This window comes from Thermobia domestica, chromosome 2, assembly GCF_964235325.1.
Source record: "Thermobia domestica chromosome 2, izTheDome1.hap1.1, whole genome shotgun sequence".
NCBI classification, from domain to species: Eukaryota; Metazoa; Arthropoda; class Insecta; order Zygentoma; family Lepismatidae; genus Thermobia; species Thermobia domestica.
The window spans coordinates 120704567-120730981 of NC_137455.1; the positions used below are offsets into that span (position 1 = coordinate 120704567).

The window sequence follows — 26415 nt, forward strand, 5'->3', positions numbered from 1 at the left end:
CGAGCAATAACTTTTTCAACGAGCATTTTTTTTTTTTTTTTTTTGAAAAGCAACATTTTTCTTTTACTTATGATACTGGAACAAGTCTGGGTTGGAGTTTTCCCGGCTTCCTTTTTCACTTTCTCTAAGAAAGTATTCTTTGTGATTGGTCTGGATCAATAAAAATATACACTTCCAAATGCCTTTTCATTCATTCCGCCAACGAAGATACCGCGCCAGTACACAAACACACACACACATTTCTTCCGCAACCGTACTGAGGATTCTCAGAGGACACTTGCTAATGTGTTTTATTACCTTTGTAGAGGAAACAAAGTATGCATTTTTCACTAAACAAAAGAGTTTAGCCGATTACTTGGTTCCTAACGCATCTTTTCAGAAGGTTCTGAGATTTTGAAATAAATGAGAAACGCTTACAGGGTCATGACATGTACTTACGAAAATTAACATACCCGCATTATCTTTTGCAGTACCGGTTTACGAGCATATTAACACATCCCCCAGCAATAATATTATTTAACAGAAATGTATTTCTCATTTATCCCTTCCAGTAATTCAAGTACGTACTAAATAGAGTATTTGCATACCGTTGTGAGATTAAATTTCTATAACCTCTCTGTAACGGACACCTCTCAATAACGGACAAAAATTCATGACCCATTGGTGTCCGTTATTCAGAGGTTTCACTGTATAAACTTTCGCATTTTAGTGTTAGTAATCGGAATAAAATTGTTTTCTTCATAGTTCATAGACCTGGTCTGTCTTTTGACACGTGTTTTTGTGAAACGGCACTTTTCCGCAGCATAAGGTACAAACTGTGATGTTTTTATTTGATGTACTTTCTTAAAATTGTCGTGCTTTCACACAAAACATCAGTATTTTCTCAGGGAAACCACTTGAGGAAGATATTTTTACATTTTCGAAATCCCGAGGGAGGAGTTAGGAAGAAGGTATACTACCAATTAGGAGATGACTTTTTTCTCAGCCATATCACGCCCTATTGATGCCTAAATATTTGTTATTATTCCTAAGAATGTGATGTACTAAATTCCTTCGGACATAAAATGTTTTAATTTAGGAGATGTGACCTAAATTGTAATAAATTATACAGGGTAAATATGACGCCAAAAAATGTTACTTTCAAACGTAGTTTTTAACATTTTTTATGTTTCTGAGACATTTGTAGATTTTATAGACACACGAAGTAATTTATCAGTCTTGCTTGAAGATAAAGCAGATTGGAACATTTTTTGCCGCTAAAAGGAAAAGAACTCCAATTGTGAAAATAAATCACATCTGTCCAAGTTCTTTTTAATTACCTAATTTTTTCAAATCATGATTGTATATTTTGTTGGGATCATAATAATGTAGAAGTAATGTTAAGTAAATGAAGGTAATTTGTTGCTGTTCAATGCTTTTTCACACTGTAATAGACTGTGAACTTTTTTAAAAGAATATATGATGACATTTAAATACCAATGCCTAATGAAGAAGATTGAGGGCAAGCTCTAGAAGTTAAAAGTAACTTGAAAGCCCCAAAGAATGTAGATATAGGATTCGGGCAGAAAAAAATTGCATTGGGAAGCTTAAAGATGTCAAGGAAGTAAACAAGTGCAGTTTCTTCACTGATTGTCGAAAATTTTTGATAGGCACTACTGAAAGAAATACTCGAAAAATATCCTCTTACTCGTGCTATTTCATGCTTTGATCCTGAGGTATTCTTGTATAAACCTAAAATTGCCCGGATAAGGATGACGAAGTGCTTGGTAATACTCCATCAGTCGTTTCGTCTCGATGATGTTAAAACAGGTAGTTCAGAAAGTGTTCGAATCTTTTTTTTTTCAACCGTCTAAAAGCGTCTGATTTTAATTCAAATCTTGATGAATTTTATAAATCAGTTCTAAGTGGGAAAAGTGAATTCTAACACTTGTGGAGTCTTGTGAAAATGACATTGATTATTTCACATAGCAATTCAAGTGTAGAGTCTGGTATTTCTATTAAGAAAAGTTTATTGGTAGACAACTTGTAAGTGGCTTCTTCATTAGCCCAACGACAACTAGTAGATTGGCCTACGCACGTGGAACTTCAGAACTCTTAACTTCTGTGAAATGTGCGAGAGGAAGACAATTCGGCTTTGGAAGAAACGGGAAAAGAAAGAGAAAATTATCACTTAACTCTGTATGAGCTTATTCCGTAAAAAAAATACGAAAATTTGATTTAGGTGCCGTTAAAAAATTTTGTAGCTCCTGATCCAAAAACTAATTATCGGCCAAGATCGCAATCTTTTGATGAAATTTTTTTTGGGGGGGCGGGGGTCATTCCTAAAATTCTCGTTATCTTTTAATATGTTGTATAATATGTATAACAATAAATTTGTTTTGTTGTGATACCAAGTAGGATCTATTGCAATAACTGAAAAAAAAATCGGTAGGAATTGGTATGGGCAGCTGTAATGTTCGCTCGTCATAACTTTCATTATGTTAAACTTTCAAATATTTTTGCGTTTGAGGGTGGAAAATTCACAATTTGCATTCTCACAGTTGCATATACATTTACACATTATTTTGAAAAGTTTCTCATTGTTTTATTTTTCATTTTATTGAATTCAAAGAAATATTGAGAAATTCCATTAAAGTATTTTTTTTCTGGTTTGTTTACTAAACTTTTAGGAGCGCTTATTTTTTTCGAAATTTATAGAATCAATTTGTTGCCATTTTTTTAAGAATTCTTAAGTTACAGCTGCTCGTTGTGGAGAAGGATGGCTAATCTTTTAGTGTTTTATATAAAGAAATTTAACGTTAGTGTATAATATTATTTGAAAATGTCTTATAAAGTCTCTTCACTAGCTCAAATGGCAATTCCTTGGATAACTTACACTGGTCTACTATTATTAGCATTTTGTATGGCTCTGTGTCTACTGTATAGTGTTACAAACGGAAAGTTGCTGATCTTTGGCAGCACACAGGTTCAGAATCACTGCCCCAAGTCTTTATATAGCTTTTACGGGCATTGATCATCAGTACACCATTATGTTATTAAATGTCGCGGGTCAGGGAAAATGGGTGATCTTGCACCTGGAAATCAGGAAAAATGATAAAAGTAATTTTGTAAGAACCCTGTGTTGAGTAAAATTCTTATTTTAAAATTCAACCATTCATCACTTTTATAAACGTCATTTCTAGCGTATTGATTATAATACAATGTCACTAAAATGACGTTACATACTTGTTAATATTGTTGATAAATAATAACGCAGGCATGATTATGACGGGAATTTCCTGGTCTAAAAAATACACTAATAGAACCGCACAACTCTATACGCAAAGTACTATTTCGATTTCCGAATATACTTCGTATAGGAGTTGTAGATCTTGTCCTTTATAACCCCATTGCTGGAAATACGTGAAGGCCAAGTTAATTTATTTCTATCCATACGTATTTTTTTTAATCAATCACAGAAACAGGTTGACTTTTTATTTTTTGTAAGAAAACGTTTTTTGCCAACCCTGGTTCGCAACACTTATTACAAGAGAAAAATGTTATTTAAAAAAGATTGAAATAAAAGAACTGCCAAATGAAGTTTTAAAAATATTTTTTCCACTTCATTATTTATTTCGATAGGTTTTAAGGTGTTAAGTGTATATGGCACAAGTCGGAAGGACAAAGGGCTCTGGTAGGGTCTGTTTTGAAAGTTTTATTCCAGTATTCATCTGAGGTGTACATGAAAATTTCTACCCAGTATTGACATTCGCGAAGCACAGAATTTGCAAATGCTAAACCAGTGGTAGAATGGACCTTTATTTATTTACTTTAGAAAATCGCGAACTGCAAATGTATTTAAATTATATTTTATAAATTAAGTTCGGCTGTTTTCACTTTGTACATATGAAATATATATTACGTTGCATTGGAGGGGATTGTTTGTACTAATAAGCTACTTAACTTATATTTGCAGTTCTGGTTGAGATGAGAGGCCAGCTACTGAACCTACACCCAATTCTTAGATTTTAAAAGGACAGGTAAATAGTTGAAAAATGGAGGAAACAGTGGAAAAAGAAAACTTTGGAGATTCTGCGAGATCTAAGCGCCGCAAGATTCAAAAGGAGTATGAAGAAATTGTTAATGAATACAAATTTCTCTCTGCAGAAGTAATAGGACAAGAAATAAAGAAAACTAATAAACTAGATTCAGATAACAATGCGAATGAAACTTTGTGCAGAAATGATGATCAAGTTCCACGTGTTAGTGACCTCGACATTTCAGAGGTATCCAGTGAATATGATAATTCTAGTGATTTTGGAATGTGGAGTGATAGTTCACATGGTGAAGTTCCTGATTCTTTGGAAGTGAAGTTGGTGCAGTGGGCAAAGGAACATAACATAACTAATACAGCCACTACCGATCTGTTACATATTTTAAACAAATATTTCCCTCAACTTCCTTTAGACGCACGAACTCTATTACATACACCGTCTTGCTCCAATGTAGATACACGTGCAGGGGGTCTATTTAAATACTTTGGCGTAGAACATAATATTGTGAAGAAAATGTCATCAGGTTTGGTTCCATGTGTTTATCCATTTGTAAATTCCAAGTTGTTGGTAGAAAATGAGGGAACATGTTTGGTAACTATTACAATTAATGTGGATGGTTTACCTTTACATTCGAATTCAACCAAATGTTTTTGGCCTTTAATGGGAATTGTGGATCAGGCAGTAGATAAAACACCATTCTTAATCGCGATTTACTATGGTGAATCTAAACCATCAAACTGCAATGAGTTCTTTGAACCGTTTGTAAAAGAATGTAAAGAACTTGAATCACGTGGCGTAGTGTATATGGAAAAACAGTATATATTCCGTGTCAGTGCAGTTATAGCTGACGCTCCAGCAAGAGCTTTCTTGAAGTGTATTGCTTCACATAATTATATTTATGGCTGTGAAAAGTGTACTCAGGAAGGGGTATATTTTGGTAGAACTATATGGTTGTATGAGAAAAATGCCAATTTAAAGGATGACATTTCGTTCAAACAATTAAAATACGAAGAGCATCAACGTTCCGAAACTGTGTTAACAGGTTTGCAACTAGGTCTTGTAAGTCAAGTGCCCTTAGATTATATGCACTTAGTTTGCTTAGGTGTGGTAAAGCGCCTTGTACAAACGTGGGTCGATAAGGGACCTGCAAGATGCAAGCTTGGTTGGCGTAGTATAGTGATTGTTTCTGAAAGACTTGAAGTTATTTCAAAAAATTGCGTACCTGTTGAGTTTGCCCGTAAACCAAGAGCGCTTAAAATGTATAAATACTGGAAAGCCACTGAATATCGTGCTTTCCTTCTTTATTTCGGGCCGGTAGTTTTGTATAAAATTCTACCTCAGCAACTATACAAACATTTCTTAGTATTGCACGCAGCCATTTATATATTAGTAAGTGATTTGTGGAAAAATGCAACGTGGAGAACATACGCAAATGACCTTCTGCACAGCTTCGTGCAGCATATCACAGACCTGTATTTCAAAGAGTTACTTACATATAACTTTCACAAATTGTTACATCTAGAGAAGGATGTTGTTGACTATGGTAACTTAGATAACTTCTCGGCATTTCCTTTCGAAAACCATATGAGAATAATTAAAAGAATGGTTCGAAGCACCAACAACTGTATACAGCAGGTGGCAAAGAGAGTTGAAGAAATAGACTACACTGATGTTTGCAAGAAAGAAAAGGTCAAAGTTAAATTGGATAGGTGTAAAGGTGTCATTTATATGTCCAAAATGTTGAATTGTTCCTTCTTGATTGGGGCAAATGAATGTGATGGTTGCTTTCTCAGCCAATCAGGTGACGTCATACTTGTCCGTCAAATAAAAAAGCTCCCTTGTAATGAATACGAATTGCAGTGTGCAGTTTTTCAAAGCAAAACCAATTTGTACAATGTACCGTTCGAAAGTAAAGCATTAGATATATATATAGTTCGCAATATATCTGAAAACAAGAGATATATTTCTTCAGATCTAAAGAAGAAATGTGTGCTTTTACCATATTTTGATGACCAATTTTCTTACGTGTCTATTCCATATGCTAACATGTGTTTATTTCATTAATAACAGATCGCAGGGTGTCAACTTGAAATCAGATAATTAATATGGGAAATTTAGGCTTCATATTTCGGCCTGGAAAACTAAGATATTTTTAATGTAAACAAATAAGCTTGTACTCACCGCTGTATGTGAAGAATCCACAAATAATGTTCTGAATTATTTGTTACTTCATCCTCAACATGTCAGAAAGGACTTTAACTGATTCTTTTAACCCGTTTTACGAATGTAAGCAAACTGAGGATAAAGTAGCGGGTACTTCGAAAATTTTACTTGTGTGTTCTTCACATACTGCGGTGAGTACAGTCTTTTTGAGTTGTTTACATTACCGCTTGCCGAATTAAGTTTTTCAAGTAGACATTATTATTAATTTTAAAAAGTGAAAAGTGTGTGACAGGACTCTAGATCAAATCCAGGTCCTTAGGTTTATCGCGCCTGTGTGCTAACCAACTTCGCCACCCAGTCGATCCATTTTCCAGTCACACAATTACACTTTTGAGTACGGTGTTCTTTTTTTTCAGACTATATGGAGAGTCAGGATACCACAACTTTCTGTTGTGATTGGACTTCCCAGCAGACACTGGGGCAGTCCAAACTCAACAAAGTTGTAGTACACTCCATGTGGTTTGAAAAAAAGACAACACCGTCCTCAATAGTTGAAATTGTGTGGTTGGGAGTTAGATCGACTGGGTGACGCAGTGAGTTAGCACATAAGCATGATGAGCCTAGGGCTCAGGTTCGATTATTGATCCAATCACACATTTTCTACTTCAAAATTATAATGTCTGCACTTGCGGAGGCTTGGTGTAAAAATCGGAAGTCGCCCTAATTTCTTTACTGAGATATTTTTATTTTCTATAGTCCTTACTTTTCGAGTGTTGACTTTGTGATGAAGTATACTTTTAAGAGGGCTAGTCACAGCGAAATTAAAATACCGCTAATTTTATAGTAATTATGTGATATCTTCAAATAGATAAAAGAATCGAAATGTGGAACAAGAGCGCCCTAGACAATATTATTTTGCATGAGATACCGTTATCACGAATCACCTAGTAGCTTTGCGTTTGCAGCCATTTGTAAACGCAAAAATAAGTGCCGATTCTCTAAATGGCTGGAAATCGAAAGCAGATAAGTGAGTCGTGATAACGGTATCTCATGTAAAATAATATTGTCTAGCGAGCTCTTGTTCCACTTTTCGATTACTTTTATATGTTTGAAGATATCATAATTACTGAAAAATCAGCGATATTTTGATTTCGCCGTGACGGGGTCTCTTAATTTTAGAAAGAAAGCAACGTTTATTGAACTTTAAGCTGTACGTTACGGGGGGAAGGGAAACAGTAGGTATGTTTTATCCAAATCATCATCCTGTGTCTTATAAAATCGAATCGTACGTTTAATGACTCTTTCAATTTTCATTCGCACTGTTAGGTCTACTTGTCTTTTCCTATGATGTAGTGTTTTTTTTATTTATTTGGTTTCTTGGATTTATAAGGTAAAAAGGCATTTACTTGTTTTATCTGATCAGAATATTAAGTTGTGTATGTTAAGAAATTACGAAATATATAGGTTTAGTAGCCGGTTACACTCTCAACGTTTTTCTTGTAATGTTACAACATATGTATGGGTGCATGCATTTAGAAAGTAGACACTCAGACGTGTATATATATATATATAATCGCATTCAAAAAAGTCTATTTTATACGTATATGAGGCGATGGTGCTGTAAAATTTCTTCATATGTAGTAGAAATAATAACAGATCTACGCTTTCTGAGTATAATTGTAACATTAACAAAATAAGAATTTCCATTATGTAAAACTGTTTACTGTATAGTGCTTCAAAATATGCCATTTTCATGCACAGATTTACTTCTTAATCATTAACCACCGGCCGGTCCCCTTTCATATGCTCGTACACATATGTGAAATAATGCGGGGATTTCAACATGGATCCAGATTTAATATGCATATCTCATTGTTGTTTACAATGAACAGTTACCAAAATTTTGTTTGCAACTTCAAAAATATTTACTATTTTTATTTGTTATTGTACTTTTTTACATGTAAGAAGATTGTAATGTAAAACAAATGATTTTGCAACTTGCAATTATAATAAAAATTATGTAGTGGAAACTTAAGAACAGTGTTTAATTTATTTCATTTCCATTAAATTAATACTGTTCTCTTTTCAATTACTTTGTTATTGCAGTAGTATTGTGGATTGGTGTATATAATAGCAAGGAAAAGTTCCTCAATCTCTAATGGGTACAATGCGTGTTTGTTATTTGGCTGTTTGTCTATTGATTTTTATTTTTCAATAATGTGCTTGGTTACTACTAGTATCCATTAAAACGCAGTTCTGAACGGAACAAAATGAATTATATTAATAACTATACGTTACAGTTTCAAGAACCTAACGTCCTCTTTATCAGACGCAAACATTGAGAAAAGACTGTTGACAGCAGATCTTATCAACTGATGGTTATTTAATGGTTAATGGTTATTGGTTTTCCAGAGCGTTTTAATGGTTATTGATTATCCAGAACCAGGGAGTTTATTGTTTAGTACTAGTATAAATGTACAATCGGAAGACGTCGCATCCTGACCCAACATGTAAGTATTCATCTTTAGTGTTTTCCTACATTTTTGCACATTTAGGGGGCTTTACCCCCTCCCTCTTGCCCAATTTTCCTCTCCAATGCACTTGGCATGTACTTTGAACGATTAAATAATCATTGAAAGTTTCATTTGAGTCGGTTCAATTGTTCGAAAGTTATCGTGAGACCAACACACAACACAAATGCTGAGCGAGTCGAATCGCAGACTGCTTCACACATTCAATAATCTATATTTTCAGTCTTCCCAAGTTAGCTCAGTCAAACCTCTCCGTTGAATGGTAGTTCATCATCCAATGCTGTCGTGTGCGCAATCAAATGTAGCATAATTCCCTGACGTTCCCTAACGTGTCTTCGCTGCGGATGAGGTAGGGTGGAGATGCATTCGGTTCGACACATTTTACTGTTTACATGGTATTCCTGATACTCAGATCTGTTATTTATTTAGGAATGAGTTATTATTTATATGGTAATAACGCAAATACAGTCGATAATATCTGCGTCATTATATATGAATAATAACTGTATAAATAAATAAAATCCGAATATCTCAGGAATACCATATAAAAAGTCAAAGGTGCCAAACCGAATGCATCACCACCCTACCCCATCCGTCGCAAGGACACGTCGGGGAGCGTCCGGGAATAATGCTAGATTTGGTTGGGTAAACGTCAGCGTTTGGATGGTGAACCACCATTCAACGTCGAGGTTTAGTTGGGGTAACGTAGGGAAACTGGTGGGAATTGGTTGGGTAAACGAAGGCCCACCCTTCTTTTGGTTGGGGAATAAGTGGGTAATGGTTTGGGTGGGGAATTGGTTGCCAAAGCGGCCAAACATGACGTTGGGCCACCGTTTGTATGTCGCATTACCACCATTTTCCCAACGTTGGGCCAATCGATTTTGCTACTAGGGCGCCTCTAGGGGCTAAGTCGGAAAGGATACGACAAAGTTTGTCCTCTAAAAGTTGCATGACATTTAATGTCCTTTCGAACGATTTCAACATTATACCACTTTCCATTTCAAATTTTGAAGTTGCCCCCCATTGGAGGTATTCACGAGACGCCACTGGTCTTGCTATTATTTTTATTACATTCTACACGTGCGATTTGGTAATGCAATGTTTTGTTTGAAGGCTCTACGTGCAGTATTAGCTGCGATATAGGCCTGGTACGTTCTTATTGAATCATTCTTATATATATATATATATATATATATATATATATATATATATATATATATATATATATATATATATATATATATATATATATATATATATATATTAAATATACATATAAAGAAAAACATACAATGTCATGCAGTGTTGCACACTAAGGAAGCCACAGTATCATAAACATCAAAAACAACCAAATTTGAAGTATTTTACAATAGTAATTACGCAAGTGAGAGGAACGGGGTAATACACATTCAAAGTACTTTAATGTAGAATACTACGTTCGTCGTATGGCGTGTTTCGAACGAGTAGAAAGAAAGTTACAGGGAATTGAATATTTGACTTTTTTCAAATGACTTTATTTCGAAAAGCTGTTTACATAAATATCATATTCAAGTACATGGATAACTTAAAATAGACAAAGATCATAGGCCAGTTACAGCAATTTGTTATCTCAAGCCATTCGGGAAGTATGAAAAAAATGATAAAATTTGATACAATACATTGCTTAAAATGGCGTGTTTGTGGAAACTTTTACAAACAGTTTTTGATTTACTTTTCTCCTTTAACATTATAACAATCATCTTTACATCCATTGAAAATCGTCTTTGCAATTAGTCGAGGTACTTATGTAAGTAGTTGTACGAAATAAAAGCTTTGGAAGAAACTCAAATCCTTAATATCGTGTAACTTGGTTCGTATTCACTCGAAATCCGTTATATCATGATCACAGTATTACATATTAAATTACTTTGGATGTTCATTGTCCTGTTTGTCTCATTTGTGTTATTGTTGTCGTAGAGACTACCAACATTTGAATCTTTGTGATCTGTACTTCTTTATTTTGTAACAGTGCATTACGAATGTGCAGAGCCGTAGCTAGAGATTTCGGCGCCCGGGGCTAAGTAGAATTCGGCGCCCCTCTACACTCATCTTCCAAAACTTTTCTTAACTTGTAAGAGAAGCAGCTTTTGTTGTTATGCTACGCTAAATGTTTATCAAGCTTCTTGGACAGACCATTGCAACAGCCAAAAGCGATCATTATGTATCCTTTTACAAATAAGAACTGTTTTCAAGATGCTTATTTTGTATTTTCTGTTTAACTTGACAAAACTACTTTTGATTGTATACAAATCCATTTGCAGAACAGTTATGGAAAGAGCATGCAATCAATTCTCCTACGCCAGGGAAACCGTGTTAGACATTTAGTTGGTGGACGCAGGTGGTGTCGTTGGAAATATCCGGGTTCCCTCAGCATAGCAGTAATGTCAGAAATCGAGCCCAGACCCGGAGACCCCAGAAATGGCCAAGTTTTGGGCTCGGGTTTCTTCTATTCGACTATTAAACATGGAGTTCTTGGACGCGCGTGATAGTGTTGGAAAGATCTTTGTCCCCTTAGGACATCGGTTATGTCAGAAATGGAATCAGGCACTCAAGGCCCCAGAAATGGGGTCCTGAAGCTTTTGCCTTGGATCCCTTCTATTCATCTATTAAACATGAAGTTGTTGGATGGAGTTAGTAGCATTAGAAAGGTCTTGGTCCCTTGAGCATATTGGTGATATCAAAAATCTAATCCGGATCCCGAATCCATAAAGATTCGGCTCACGTTCATTCTATTCGACTATAAACCGTCGGATTCTTGGACGCGGGTGGTGCCGATGGGAAGGTCTGGATTCCATTAGCACAATGGTGATGTCAGAAATGGAAAACGAGGCCCAAGAAATGAGGTCCCGAAATTTTGGATTCGGGTTCATTCTATTTGCCTGATAAACATGGAGTTCTTGTATGAGGATAGCGTTAAAAAGAATTTGGTCCCTTCTATACAGTTGTGACGTCAGAAATCGGGTCCTGGCCTCGAAACCTCAGAAATGGGATCTAGAAGTTTTGAGCCCAGGTCCATTCTATTCCTCATTTAAACATGGAGTTGTTGGACACGGTTGGTGGCATTGGAAACGTCCTAGACGTCTGAGGAGAGGGTAACATCGGGCCCTGGCCTCAAAGCTTAAGAAGTGGGGTTCCGAAATTTTGGATTCGCGTTCATTCTATTTGCATATAAAACGTGGTGTTGTTGGACGAGAAAGGTAAAGTAGGGAAGATCAGGGTCTTCTGAGCACAGCGGTGATGTCAGAAATCGGGGATCGGGCCCTGAAGCCTCAGAAATGGGATCCCAAAGTCTTTGTCTTGGGTTTCTTTTATTTGCCTATTAAACATTGAGTTGTAGGACGAAAGTGGTGGCGTTCGAAAGTCTTTGTTCCTTGAACACAACGTTGATGAGAAATTGGTTCCGGGCCCCCATTGTTTTTATTTGTGTCGTAAACCTTTTGTCTAGCTTGATTTCAATACCTGATTGTCCAAGATAAAACCATATTAATAGCTGAATTGGTGGTTTTATCTGGCGCAATCAACTATTGAGATTGAACCATAGCAAAGGTTTGCAACACAACCCAAACTTCGGGACCCAGACCTGATTTCTGACATCACCGCACTGCTCAGGGATCAGGACCTTTCCAACGCCACCACCTGCGTCCAAAAATACATTGTTTAATAGCCGAATGTAAGAGACCCGAAGGAAATATTTCGGGATTCATTTCCGGGACCTTGAACCCAGGGCCCGATTTCAGATATTACTGCAATGCTCAGATGATCCGAACCTTTCCAACGCCACCACCCTCGTACAACAATTCATGTTTAATAGGCGTATAAAAGGGGCCCATGCCTAAAACATCGGGACCCCATTTCTTGGACCTTATGACTGAGGCCCGGTTCTTGACCACTACTGTGCTGAGGAGAACCGGATCTTTCCAACGTCGCCATCTGCATACAACAGCTCCATGCTAAAATGAGAAATAGAATCGACACGGGCCCAACACTTCGGAATGTCATTTCTGGGGCTTCAAGACCAGGGCCCAATTTCTGACATTACCGCTTTCGTTAATCGACACCGACATTTCAAACGCCAACGCCCTAGTACAACTACACCATGATTAATAGGCAAATAAAAGAGACCCGAGCCCAAACTTTTGGGACCTCATTTCTGGAGCCTCAGGTCATACTTTCCAACACAACAATCTGAATCCAATAACTCCATGCTTCAAAGAAAAATAGAATGAATCCGAGCTCAAAATTTCGGGACCTCATTTTTGGGGCTTCGAGACAAGGGCCCAATATTTTACATTACCACTGTGCTTAGACGACCCGAACCATTCCAACACCACAACCCACGTACAATTCCATGTTTAAAAAGAACCCGTGCCCAAAACATCGGAAACCCATTGTTCTGAAGCCTCATGGCCGGGGCCCGGTTTCTGACATCACCACTGTACTCAGGAGACCCGGACTTTTCCAACGCCACCACCTGCGTCCACTAACTCCATGTCTAGCACGGCTTCCCTTTCGTAGGACGATTTTAATGGAATTTTCTCCAGGCTCTTTACAACTATTAACAACGTTTCAAACTATCCATAAGAAGTGAAATTTCCATACATTAGAAACTGTGTTCTTTTAAAATGTTTGAAATGGGTAACAGCATTGATTTACAGCAATAATTGTAAACTTTCGTAATTTTATTATCTATTTGATCAACAAATTGCATTTTAATTTCGAATCTTTTACGGTAAAAAAATATTTTTGTGAATGTAACGGAATGCATACAGATATATAATGTGTGTATGTTTTGTATGTATGTGGATAGGTAAAATATCACACAACTAGATACATGTGTAGAAAAAAATTATTAATGGAGAAATGATTCCAATAAATTTATTCAAATTGGAAACAATTCGTATATCAATTGAATTTTAAAAATATCGCTGATAGTGATCAGTCTTTGGAAAGGAAAAAAATCGTTGGGCTAATTTCTGACCTCTTAAGCCACTGTTCTACAACTGCTTCAAGTTCGAAAATGTTATTATTCTCCTTGTTTAACTTCATTTTTAATATTCCTGAGCAAACATCAGATTGCGTGTCTCTCTTCACTCCTCTCATTTTCTTATCTTCAGTTTCACGATCGTGATTAACCCGATTGGGTAGAAAGGCGTGATTAACTAAGCAAATTCATCACTATCAAAACGCTGAACACGTATTTTAGACTTTGAAAACGCTCCTGCGTAATCTATAACACATTACTTGGCACCTTGATATCACATCATCATTAACAAATCATACATAATAACTTCCTTTAAGTAATAAGTAAAAAACTTGACTCTTATTGAAACGTTTGATTTGCGGGTGGAGCGAGCAAGAACATTTTTAACAAATCCATTTCTTTGCTAACTGACAACAATATTGATTTAATAGGGCGCCAGAACTTTCACGGGACACCGCGTCATTTATTCATTTTCAACACTTTTCCTTTCTTCTAGCTCGTTCGGCGCCCCCTTGCTATCAGCGCCCGGGGTGAGCGCCCCGCTGGCCTCCCTCTAGCTATGGCTCTGTGAATGTGAGACTATGTTTTCGTTTTACATGTATAGTTCATTTCAAAAAAATGACGTCCTCAGCACCAGGAGACATTCGTAGAACTCACCTACCAGCATTTCCTTAACATTGAATGAAGCAAAAAGATTAGAAGGGTACTACTTAGTTAAAGATTCACTAATATATTACAGTTATATCTCCTACGGGGTAGCGGCTCCCTTCAGAAGAAGGTATGCAACAAAAGAACTTTACGTTTTGAAACAGACTTTAGATTTAAAATATGTAATATTCTGAACATAATGTTGTTTTAAGAAATAAAACTATATGTTGGGTTTGCAATACTGTTATTCTAACCTGGTAGTATACAAGAGTATGTCAAACAATATTCTCCTGCCGATATTTGCATTGTACAAAAGTTCAGCACATTTTGTTCATTATAGTTTGAAAGTTACAAGGTCATATCAAAATAAACGGTACGCCCTATATATATATACTTCTCCTTTTTTTCGGGTACTTTTAGACTCTTATGATGATCTTATAAAGTAGGGATCAATTTCGTACTAAAATGAAATGTTGAGAAAACTGTTGTATGCTGTCGTCTTTCTGCATCAAGTGGAAGCAGAATATGAAATGCCGTACTACAAACACACTTTCCTTTTCATGCAGTATGATGCTATTTCTCAACACATTTCCTTTATATTTTTTATTGTCTCGTATCTGGCTAGATGTCAATAAGAAACGAAAAGTTTCTCTTTATATACGGTATATGTGCCGTCGAATGAACTATTGATTTTGTGCATCGTCTCTCTTTCTCCGCTCATGACCGGGAAAGTACACGAGACTTCTGTCTGAAAAAAGAAGGATGCTGGTGCAATGTTCCAGAAGGAAACGCCCAAATTCCTTTATCCTTATTATTGAAAATTTCTGTTATACACCTTTATCAACAGATTTTTCGTAAGTGGCGATATGAGTGAAAAACCTCCTGTCCCAATATTCAAACCAATGTTATTCTTATTTCGGAAAGTAATGAATGACTCATATGCTGATTTCTGATAATGTAGGGGGAATTTGTGCAGTAATGAGGCTAGATTGCTTTGTTGGTCAAACTGGGACACTTTCTTTTATATACAAAAAATTACAGAGCTCCCTCATTGCTACATACGTATGGTTAACGTATATGTATAAAATTGATTGCCTTGAAAATCAGAATTTTGAGTTGGATTCCCAGTGGGAAATAATGTGGTTCGGATCCCAGGTTAAGCTGCAGGTTCACGTCACGTATAGCCTCAGTATTGAAAGGGACAGTAATTCCAATATAATCCAAAAGATACAGTCTACTACTTTTCCTAATTTGCGAAGAAAGCTGTTGAGTTTCACATTACGGATTCACATCAAATTCTTGTTTCGTTTTCAATCTGTTGCCTCCTTAGTCTGTTGACATATTTAAATTTTCTTGAAATCCAGGTTAAAAAAAAAAAAAAACTTTTTGCATATAAAAGTAAATGCCATACTTCTAACAACAATGTAATTCATGATTCATTCACATTATATTTTTTAAAATATAAATTTGAAATTTATACATGGTTAGTTATTTTGAGTGTCATTAACCATTAAAAGAGGCAAAGTTTAAGTTTCAATTAGAACAGAGGAAAGCTGAACAAACCTAACCTAACCTTGAAAATTCTCAAAATGAAAATAAACTTATGCTCTTTTTTTTTAAATGTGAGTTTGAAACGAAAACTTTTTTTCTTTCATATTACTCCAACAAAGTTATGTGTCCCGAAAGTATGCCATAAGGGAACGTACCGTAAGTGTCCAACAATAAATATGGCTCTAAAAGCAATGGATAATGAACTGGAAAAGTTATTCGTGCATGGTCTTGAATGAACACTACCTAGTAATAATAATATAACAGATGAAGTAGATTGAAAATTAAATAAAATTTCCAGTTGAACGTCCCACGGTTATACCCGTTAATGTTAAGGAGAAGGTGGTTAGTGAAGGGTGGAGAACCTTAAGAAATCTCATGAACACGATATTGTTCATCACAAATTCACATGGCCTGGGACCCAACGAGGAGTCCCTAATACCACAAATCAGCTAATATTTCCAAATCTTACTTGTTTCAAATTGACTTATTTATATCAAATACTTTTAATCTTTTAATTTATAGTTAATTTTAATGTTCATTTAGCACGATTGAATAATAGTTTGTTCATCTAGGCTTTCGTCTATAATTTCTAAGCTAATATTTAAGAGGCATTGTATTAGTATATACTATTTTTTACCTTCTACATTTTAGGTGTATTTAAAGAAAAAAAATTAAATGGAGAACAGGAAGTATAAATAAAACCTTTTAAATATGTACAAAAAAAGGAATTAAATTTATTATGACCATTTCAAATATGAATAACTTTTCTTTGTTCCAGAAATCAAAAGTATTAAGGAAATTCTACATCATATAAGTTCTATGTTTCATAAGTATACATAGTATATAATACACAGGTCGAACTTCTTTATTTATTTATTTATTGTTAGATGTCAATAATCCAAATAATTTTTGACATACTATATAATCATCTTTGCTTTTCAAAGATCACTCAGAAGTTTCTTATCGAGAATGATCAATTAAATATTTCAATATTAAATTCATTAACAATTTTATTTATTATTAATTTTAAGGGGCTAATTGCCGCAGAGTAGAACCACAAATATGGAACGATATGGAACCGAAACTAAACTAAACTAAACTAACCTACCCTATGCTAATCTAGGGGCCGCGGTGGCTCAGTGGTGCCGGTGGCAATAGCCGAGTGGTCTCGGGCGTTCGGCTTCGGATCATGAGGCGCAATCTACTGGGGGTTCGAATCCCCCTGAAGAGCAAGGTCGGAATTTTAACTGTCCTGGATCTTTCTGTGTTTGTGTCCCTGTCGTGTTTGGATTACGCAGAAATTGCGCGAATTGCCAATGGCGAACAGTACCCCGGTTGGGACGAACTTAAAAAAAAAAAAAAAGTGGCAGAGCGTTCATCTCTGGTGCTAGGGGTCGCGGGTTCGATCCCAGCCTCCGCCAAATGAACTTTGTGGTGGACAAACACCGTGTGCGAGGGTTTTCTCAGGGTTCTCCCGTTTCCTCCCAATTTCTTCATTCCACTATTTCATTGCTTACTCATCATCACCGTCTCCTTTATCCTAACCGGCATAACCGTGTGACGTAAAACTCAAAGATTTCATTTCATTTCCTATGCTAATCAAAGCCTTAACATGCTGGATCTATTCTGTGGCACAAAGGCTAACTTTTCGAACTGAGAAATTTAAGCCAATAGCTTCTAAAGTGTGCTTAATGAAAAGGGTTCACACCACATTTTCAGGTCAATAGGTTATAATATAAAAAGTTTTGTAAAATTAGGCTAAGCTGTGCTACATCAGTTGGAAAGGCATAATTTAAACAGGAATTGGTGTTTAAGACACTTCATAATTCAATTAATAATACCTGTTGTTTTCATGAAGCATTACTTTTGATACGATAGTGATTCAAAGAAGAAATTTTGAGCCGAGTTATCTTTACAGTTTTGTATAAAAAATGCATAGCTTACAGTATTCTTTTACTTGGCAACTTTTAGATTCAGTTTAAAATAAACATTTTGTTTTAATGTTTCAGTTGTATTTGCTATATAGAGTGTACATTTAAACAACAACAACAATAATAATAATAATAATAATTTTTCTTATCCTTCAGTTATTTCCAACAATGATGAATAGATGAATGTTTTTATGTTTAATGTGCCTTTCCACTGCCAAGGCTATATTACCTGACCAGGATAGCAATGCGGTTTTGGGAGGATGGCGCTGCTGTTGTGTTTACATCAGTTTCTTGGCAAGTGCGGTGGGACAGGGGAGCGGAGAGTTTTACTCTGTAGTGTATCCAACGGTTTTTAAAAGTTGTAGTTTGGATGTTATGTATAGCCTAATCTCTTTCCGCTTAATAAAGAACGCCGTAAGTTATGTGGTTGTAGTGAGCCATTCCTGCAGCAATGCTGTGTATTGTGAATAGCGATATATGAATGGAAATTATCAATTGAAGAACAACATAGCACAATTCACAATTCAGTGAGCTTCTACGGTGTATTAAACAGATTGTATAAAAATTGATTACGTTCTATTCGATGTCATTATAAAACAGGAGCAGCTTGTAAAACGCTGCTCGCTAGTTTGTTCGCAAGTTAATACGGAGGGTGTATTTTTGTTGTAGTTGTTTTCTTGCTTGTTACTTAAGATGTTCTGCAAATAACTTCAATAACTCTTGAGCCAGAGGCAGATCCAGGCTGAATGTTTGGGGGGCGGTCGTTCGAAGTCAAATCAAGCTAAAAGTGTGTTGCAAAAAATAAAGAAAAGAAAAGAAAAGAAAAAAGAAAGTAAAACTACTTTAGAAAATAAGTAGCTATTGTCTGCAATTTCTAGAACAGAAATGGCCACCCGGAAGGTGGACATTTTTTGAGCAAGAACGCCAATGTAAGTAATTTCTTGCAATTTATTGCTTTATTTGACTTTTGCAACGTAAAACAAAAGTAAGGCCTACCTATTTTAGGTGTCATTATACATTTATAATACAAAGGTGAAAATTCTTAGGTTTTATTTTTAAAATAAAAAATATCCTATTCTGGGGGAAGGGAATAACTCCGATTGCCCCGCCCCCTGGATCTGACCCTGACTTGAACATATGCGTGAAGTGGTTTATTACGAACAGGACAAAAAGAACTGTGATAGATTGATTACAAGTAATCCGACGAACAGGACAAAAAGAACTGTGATAGATTGATTACAAGTAATCCGGTTAGAAACACTGCTGCTTGCATTTTAGTTCCAAATCCGGCCGCCTGCACTCGTTTGCTGGTCAGGTAATAGCACACGTGAAATTACAGTTTAAAGTGGGATCCGAATCTCATGAAATCCCACTGAAAATCAGTCAATTGTACTTTCGCGTATCACAACGCACTTGTCATTTTAACCTTCAATTACAAGGGTAACGCAAAAGGGCTTTCAAACAATAAGGTAGCCATACTACCACGTAGTTTGTATACCAATTCTTTAAGCTGATATCAATACATTGGTAGAGTCTTTGCTCTATCTATCTAGCTACATCATCAGTAGCAATTAAAATTGTTGGTGTTATTTCAAGTGGAAAATATTTCAAGCTTGTCTGTTTGACTTTTGATTGCATTGCAAAACTCTTAAAACAAAAATGTGACTTGATTAATGGAAGCTTTTGGCACTGAATTCCCAAGGTGACACAGAAGTACTTTGTTATCATGCGCAAATCACAAAGAAAAACATGACGGAATGATGTCTTTCAACATATATGTTACGTAAATGTAGTGGTAAATTAATCTCCAGGGTTGTTTACCTCTTTAGAAGAGTTGTTTTGTTGTGCGAGTTTCTGTACCAAGGAAGCCAAATCGAAGAAGTTTTATATGTTTACCAACTTAGGAGGAGGAAGAGGGTCGTATTCTTGGAGTTCAGGGTTTCATAAGCACTAGACAGAATGTTAGTCATTATGTGAATGAAATGTCCGCCGCAAGTGCATCATTTTCGAAGACCAAAAAATAAAGACTACAATACCTGGTAACTCAAAATATTCTCCGATTGCAATGTAGCATTGTGATCTACTCCAATAAAAGAAGAAACGACGGAAGCTTAAAATGGATAAATTTATGGTACTTTAAATATAAAATAGAAAATTACGAAGAATTGCGATATTTTACTGTGTTCTGATGGAAAGAATAATGTGTAATACAATAATAAAAATATCCCTACTTTTTATTCTCTTTTTCTATAGAAAAGAAAAAAGTTAGATTTGGTAACAAAAACACCTGCATCACCAATTTTGGCCAGAATAATTTTATAAGAGTCTGCCCAATGGAAGCAAAATTTATCGAAATTGAACCAGACAGTTTGAAGGTCATTTAATTGCTCTTGATCGCCAACAGTCATCTTTGATCGCCATGTGTAGTGACGTAATACATATTTTGTGGGGAAATGAACAAGTTAACCTCTTCGCTTCCATGGAAGTAACATTCGTTGGAATTGAACCAGGTCGTTCCACTGTTGTTTCTTCCAATCCAATCTCCAACAATTAGAGTTTGATCACCACATGTAGAGACGTAAGACACATGTTTTTCTGGGAGGGGGTTAACAATTTAACCTGTTTACCCCATAGAAGGACTGATTTGGGACAGATCAATTGATTGCCCTTTGATCGCGTTTGATCGTCAACAACCGTCACTTGATCGCCACCCCTAGTGGCGTAATACGAATATTACGAGATTATTGTGTAATGAGTTGTCTATCTTTAAACGTTAATAGGAGGAGGTATCGAAAAGTTCGTGCAAACACCTAGATGGTGACGAGCTACGAACCCTGTCGGACATGAATTTTATAGCTATATCCTTGTATGTTAACCAGCAAATTCTAGACTCGTTCTTTCTCTTTTTGTAGGTAAATCACTGAAGGTACGATGATTGACAAACTTGTGGCATTGAACGTCATTAAGTTCCTCCATCTTGAGGGGAAATCAGATCCATGAAGAGACAAAAGAAGTCTATGGGGATGAAAGCCCATCCTATGAGATGGTATCCAAGTGGAAACGGCAACTCCAAATTGGTCATATGACCACCGCGGACGTCTCTTGATCTGGAAGACCAGCTTTCACTGATGATGCCACCTTGATGGAGAAAGTTCAGAAGATCATAATGGAAGAAGAGAACAGTTTAACAATTGAAAGTATTATGTGTGCAATAGGTACGAGTCATTGGGATGCCTGGAATATCACTCACAACTAACTACATATTCAGAAAGTGTCATCACGGTAGGTGCCACGACTGTTCACACCTTTCCAGATGAGAAGTCGCGAAGATGCTGCAAAAGAAAGGTTACATTGCAGTAAGGTGGATGAAGAGGAAATGTGAAAATGGAAAAAAGTTGGGTTTATCTTTATGACCCAGAAACAAAGTAAATGAACAAACAATGGAAATACCCCTCCTCCCTCAGTCCTAAATATGGTATGCGTGCAGAAGTTTGCCTCTAAGGTAATGCTTTTCGTTTTCTAGGACTGTCATCATGGGTCATCATGTCAGATTACCTCTAACGGAGGCACACTATTACTAGTACCTAGTACCTATTATTGCCATCTCCTGACTAGTTACGAGAGGAATTAAAGAAGAAACGTCATGGATTGGTCACAAAAGAGCGTCCATTCATCCATGATCAAGGCAGTGGAATTAGTAATATTTCATATACCTCCATACTCACTAGACCTAGCACCAAGTGAGCTCTTTCTCTTCCCAGAAATGAAGAATCCTCTCAGAGAACGCTATTTTGACAACAGAGATGACGGCATTTCTGAGGTTGAACTACGGTTTCAAAAACAACCTGCAGACTTTTACAAAAGGGGCTTAGGAAAAGTGAAGAACAGCTGGCAAAAATGTGTATCTACGAGACTACGTACAGAAGGACTAATACCATCATCGTGTCAGAGTTCACCAGAGTGGATTTCTTCTAGATGATTGTACGCTATTTATACACTATATTGTGTAAAAATTGAATATTTTTTTAAATAAATAAAAATGATAATACAGTACATTTTTTAAACAGGAGGAGGAAGATTGTAAATTTACATTCAAATTCCTGCTTTATTTTAAATCAAGCGGTGGCAATAATTGTGAAGCCTCTAAAAAAAATATAAGTCATGTTGCATTCAAATCTTACAATTTTTTAAGCGAAGCTTATTACTGAAGACATTATTTTATTCAGGTTCACGGTAACACGCCCTGCATAAATAGGGCTAAATTCCTCACCCATTCTCGACTGACTTTAGTCGCTGAATCATGGCGATCAAACGAAATTAAATAACATAAAACTTTTGCAGCTCCAAAACCTTTCTGGGCATCCCCAGAATAAACTTACTAGGAAAGGTTGCAAGGTGTTGCTCCGACTTCATATCGATATGCTCAATCGACTCGTTTTTACATACAAAACAATTACACTACCGGAGAAACACTCGATCGCAAGCGTGTTTGAATTACCAGCGTTAAAAGTTCAAAATTGACCATATTTCGCAGAGAGTTTGAATAGCCATTTCTTAGGATAGACTCTTTATTTTCCGTATTGGGTTTTTTTCTTGAGTGCTCAATACAGTGATGAGGTCAAAACATACGCAGTTTTTAAGAAAAGAACATTTATTAGAGAGGGGGTAAAGGGTAATTGCATCTTACAACTTGCAAATTATGTCCTGTTTGGCACACCTGGCAGATGAAGTTAATAAAATGTATTTGCTACCCCTACTCGATTGTATTGTCGTTCAAATAACACTTTCCTTTGTGACCACCTTCAACCTGAACAATGACATTTGACTCCGAAACGCTTTGCCAGGCGTGCGAAATAGAATGAAGAACGTCATGTTATTCATAATTAATCTTGTAATAATCTATATTGTAATGTTCTTGTCTTCTGTAAGTTGGAGTGAGATCAAAATTTTCTCAAAAGGCTCTGTCACCAATAGTTTTCAGCGAATTGAAATGGCGATTATGGGAAAATATCGATCAAACTCCAGGCAATATTTGAAGTTATTCAGCGACAAAATAGGCTGAAAAGTTTTAAACAAATGATTAGCGGAAATGTGCACTCAAAATTGTAAACAAAATGGCTTTTATTCTGGAAAAAACCTATGTTTGCATACATCGTTGCTAACCGATTGTTTGTGTTTGGTCACATTTATCCCCGAATATTGTAAAATAATATTTGAAGTTTGGCCACAGTTTTCCAACAATAGCCAGTAAAATTTGACGACTTTTTTAAATGCTAACGATGAGATATTGGAAACACCGTCTTCCACAACGCATAAGCAAAGGCCGACTGACTTCGGAGCCCCGTTCACGTTAGTTCCGCGGCCAAGCATTTCGGAGACAAATATCACTGTTCAATTTGAAGGTAGCCACACAGGAAAGTGACATTCGGATGACAATATAGTCGGAAAGAGGGTAAATACATTTTATCAGCCTATCGACCCGGTGTTCCAAACAGAAGGCAATTTGCAAGTTGTCCTATTACGTTGTTCTATCTTGCAAAATACGTACGCTTTGACTTCACCACTGTTCTTGGCACCGAACAAAACTTCCCGAAGCCAAAAATGAAGCGTGTATCTAAAGAAAATAGTTACTTCAAACTTTTCGCAAAATCTGTTCAATTTTGAACCTTTAACGCTTGTAATTCAAATACGTTTGCGATCGAGGATTTCTCCGTTTGCGTATTTTTTTCATATGCAAAAACGAGTAGATTGAGCATAGAATCGATATGAAGTCAGAGTAACACCTCATGACCTTCCCTAGTTAGACAAGGTGCAGATCTAACATTTCAAAATTTATAAAACTGATATCTCAGAAGTATGAAAATATGACTTGTCGTTATTCCCTCGTATTCTTTAAGTGGACGTTCTATAATGACATAATATTACCAAACAGATAGCCTATTTTGCACCCTTCTCGTCTGCACCCAATGTCCCGCAAAATTGTGATGTTAAATGCCCGATTACTTTTCTACTGCTGTTGTCAGTGTGCCAGCTATTTTGTTTCTGTGAAGTTGCTGACTGTAAGAGACGAAATAGTAGCGCAACTGTTTTGTCACCAATGTGCGAAGAGCCTAATGGTACATATGTATTTTCATCGGTTCTTTTACGTAACAATAGATCCTATTCCGTGCAAACAGCAACGCAAAAAATGAAAAAAAAGAGAAATTATTACCTCTATACCAATTATCCCACACCAAAACACAAATTTTCTGTTGCGTTGCTGCAAACCGTTACAGAATGTGCCCATAAGTATTTGTAACCTAGAATTCAGTGTATTAAAAGGTGATGATGTGGAGAATTTCTATTTTCTTATTTTCAAAATACATATAAATAAGTTGAACTGTATGATTTAAAAAAAAAATAGAATAAACGCCTCCATTCTAACAATTTATATCAACGCAGCTCAAAGTTTGCGTTTTAATTTACTCGGCTTAGCATTTTTAATTGCATGTTACTTTTTACGTTGTTGTATGTTGTTCGCCATCCACAAAGTGTGCAAGGATTCCTACAAAATAAAATCCCAAACACCGATTAAAAAAAAACTTAAAACTAGAAAGAAAAGAAAATTGCATGTCAGTTTCTATCAAAATGTTAATTAATTTGTCGACTCCCGAAACCGATTGGAAAAGTAGGAAAATAAAAGAAAAATTGCAATTTTTCTAGATCAATTGAAGTAATTACGTACACTTTTAGCAATCAATGAATATTCACAAGATTTCCAAATGCGTCACATGTCCCATTTCCAACAAGAAAGATAATACATTTTTCGGACACCGTACCATACTACACGTGGTTTTACGTACCAGAAAAGAATTATGACAAAGTCATCGACATTTTCTTGCATACTTCACGTGAAGACGCAATCAAAAATTATGTTATCTATACGAAGTTTGACGACTTTGTTGCTTTTGTTATTTTCTGTAACTTAAGCACTCAAACAAGAGAAGGTAGTGAGACCGAGATCAAGAGCGAAGTTTATAAATCGAGACGAAACCGAAACTCAACATATGGAGACTTAGCCGAGACGAGACGAGACGAGACCCAGACCAAGACAGACTGTTGTTATGTTAGATACTGGAACTATTGCAGTAGAATGGTATCAGTCATACGCATATACACGGGAGAAAGAGAGCCACCATTGATCCCTTGGTACCTAGGTCTATCGAAAATATTTTAAACAACACACAGTATTTAGTTACGATTCAAGGCATTTCATTCTTTTTCAAACCATTTAAATGACTGAAAGACGATGTTCCCAAAATGTTTCAGAATTTAATTTTTAAAGAGAACATATGAAGTTTCGGTTTCGCAACATTATTTTTCTGCACAAGTGGGAATTCTCCTGGAAAACATGTATATCTCAAAATTTCTTGTTGTTTTAGTGCAACTGCTCGTCTAAGTAATAGTACATATCAACTTTGTTCTGGAACGTGAGAATAAAATGACAGTAGGAGCGAGAATTCCAAAACAAAAGGGGATAGCATCATGGAAAAAGGGAAAGCATCAGATTCAACCAGATAATTGTTTAGAAGTATGTAATGTAAAATGGTTGGTTTGTTGAATTGGTCCATTTCAGCACCGAGGGTATAAGAGACGTGGCTTTATAATTTAAGATGGAATCTGAACCACCGTAATACGTTCAAATTTCTCAATACTATCTTACCGGTACTTGAATCTGGGATCCAGAGCACCAAAGGCGTGTGCGTTATCCAGTAGATAATAAACTAATTTAAAGCACTGGAGTTGATTATTGGCTTAATATCCCTTTTCGATCCAGAGGATAAATTATACAAAATCTATTGCTTAAAGTGGGATCTGATTCATTATACACCAATGGTATTGAACTTACAAGTACATATATACAAAAAATGCGACCGTTAGCAACTTAGGTACGAAAGAGTATTCGGCCCACAATAGTTCTATAGTCAAGAATGAACTAAAAATAATAAATAGTAAAAATGTTATGCTGTAATACGATATTACTTATATATTTTTAATTTCATACAATTTATTTCGAAACTATCGACCTGAGACCGTCACAACGATTTTCGACATGATACGAGATCAAAATTGAGGCCCATATTTTTCAATCGAGACTGTACTAAGTCTCGTCTCAACATTATAAATAGCTCAAAATAGTAAGGGAGAAATCTCGTTCAATTTGAGGTCGGCTTAAGCTACTTATACATGTAGAGCATATACTAAATATATGCCTTTAATCAAGTATATTATCAAGTCTGACATTGTACAACACTGCAAATATACACCATTGCACAGTAAATTCAACATTTTTAGTTTAAAATCAGGACTTTCAGTCTGAATACGTTTTATCCATTGTTTCCGAAGTTCGTAAAACCGAGGAATGACTTGTATTTCAAAACTTATTAACTAAAAGTGTATAGGTAGCTACCAATTTTTGCTGAGGTCTGTACTCAAGTCACCAAGCATATAAAAGGAAAATAACGTGAAACTAATTATTTAAAAAAAATAGTCTATCT

General features: G+C 35.9%; 1 protein-coding gene across 2 annotated transcripts in view; it reads right to left on the reverse strand.

Moving 5' to 3' along the window:
- The window catches only part of LOC145675132 (inactive dipeptidyl peptidase 10), a 528307-nt gene that overhangs the window by 95384 nt on the left and 406508 nt on the right, over positions 1 to 26415 (reverse strand). The window lies entirely within an intron of this gene.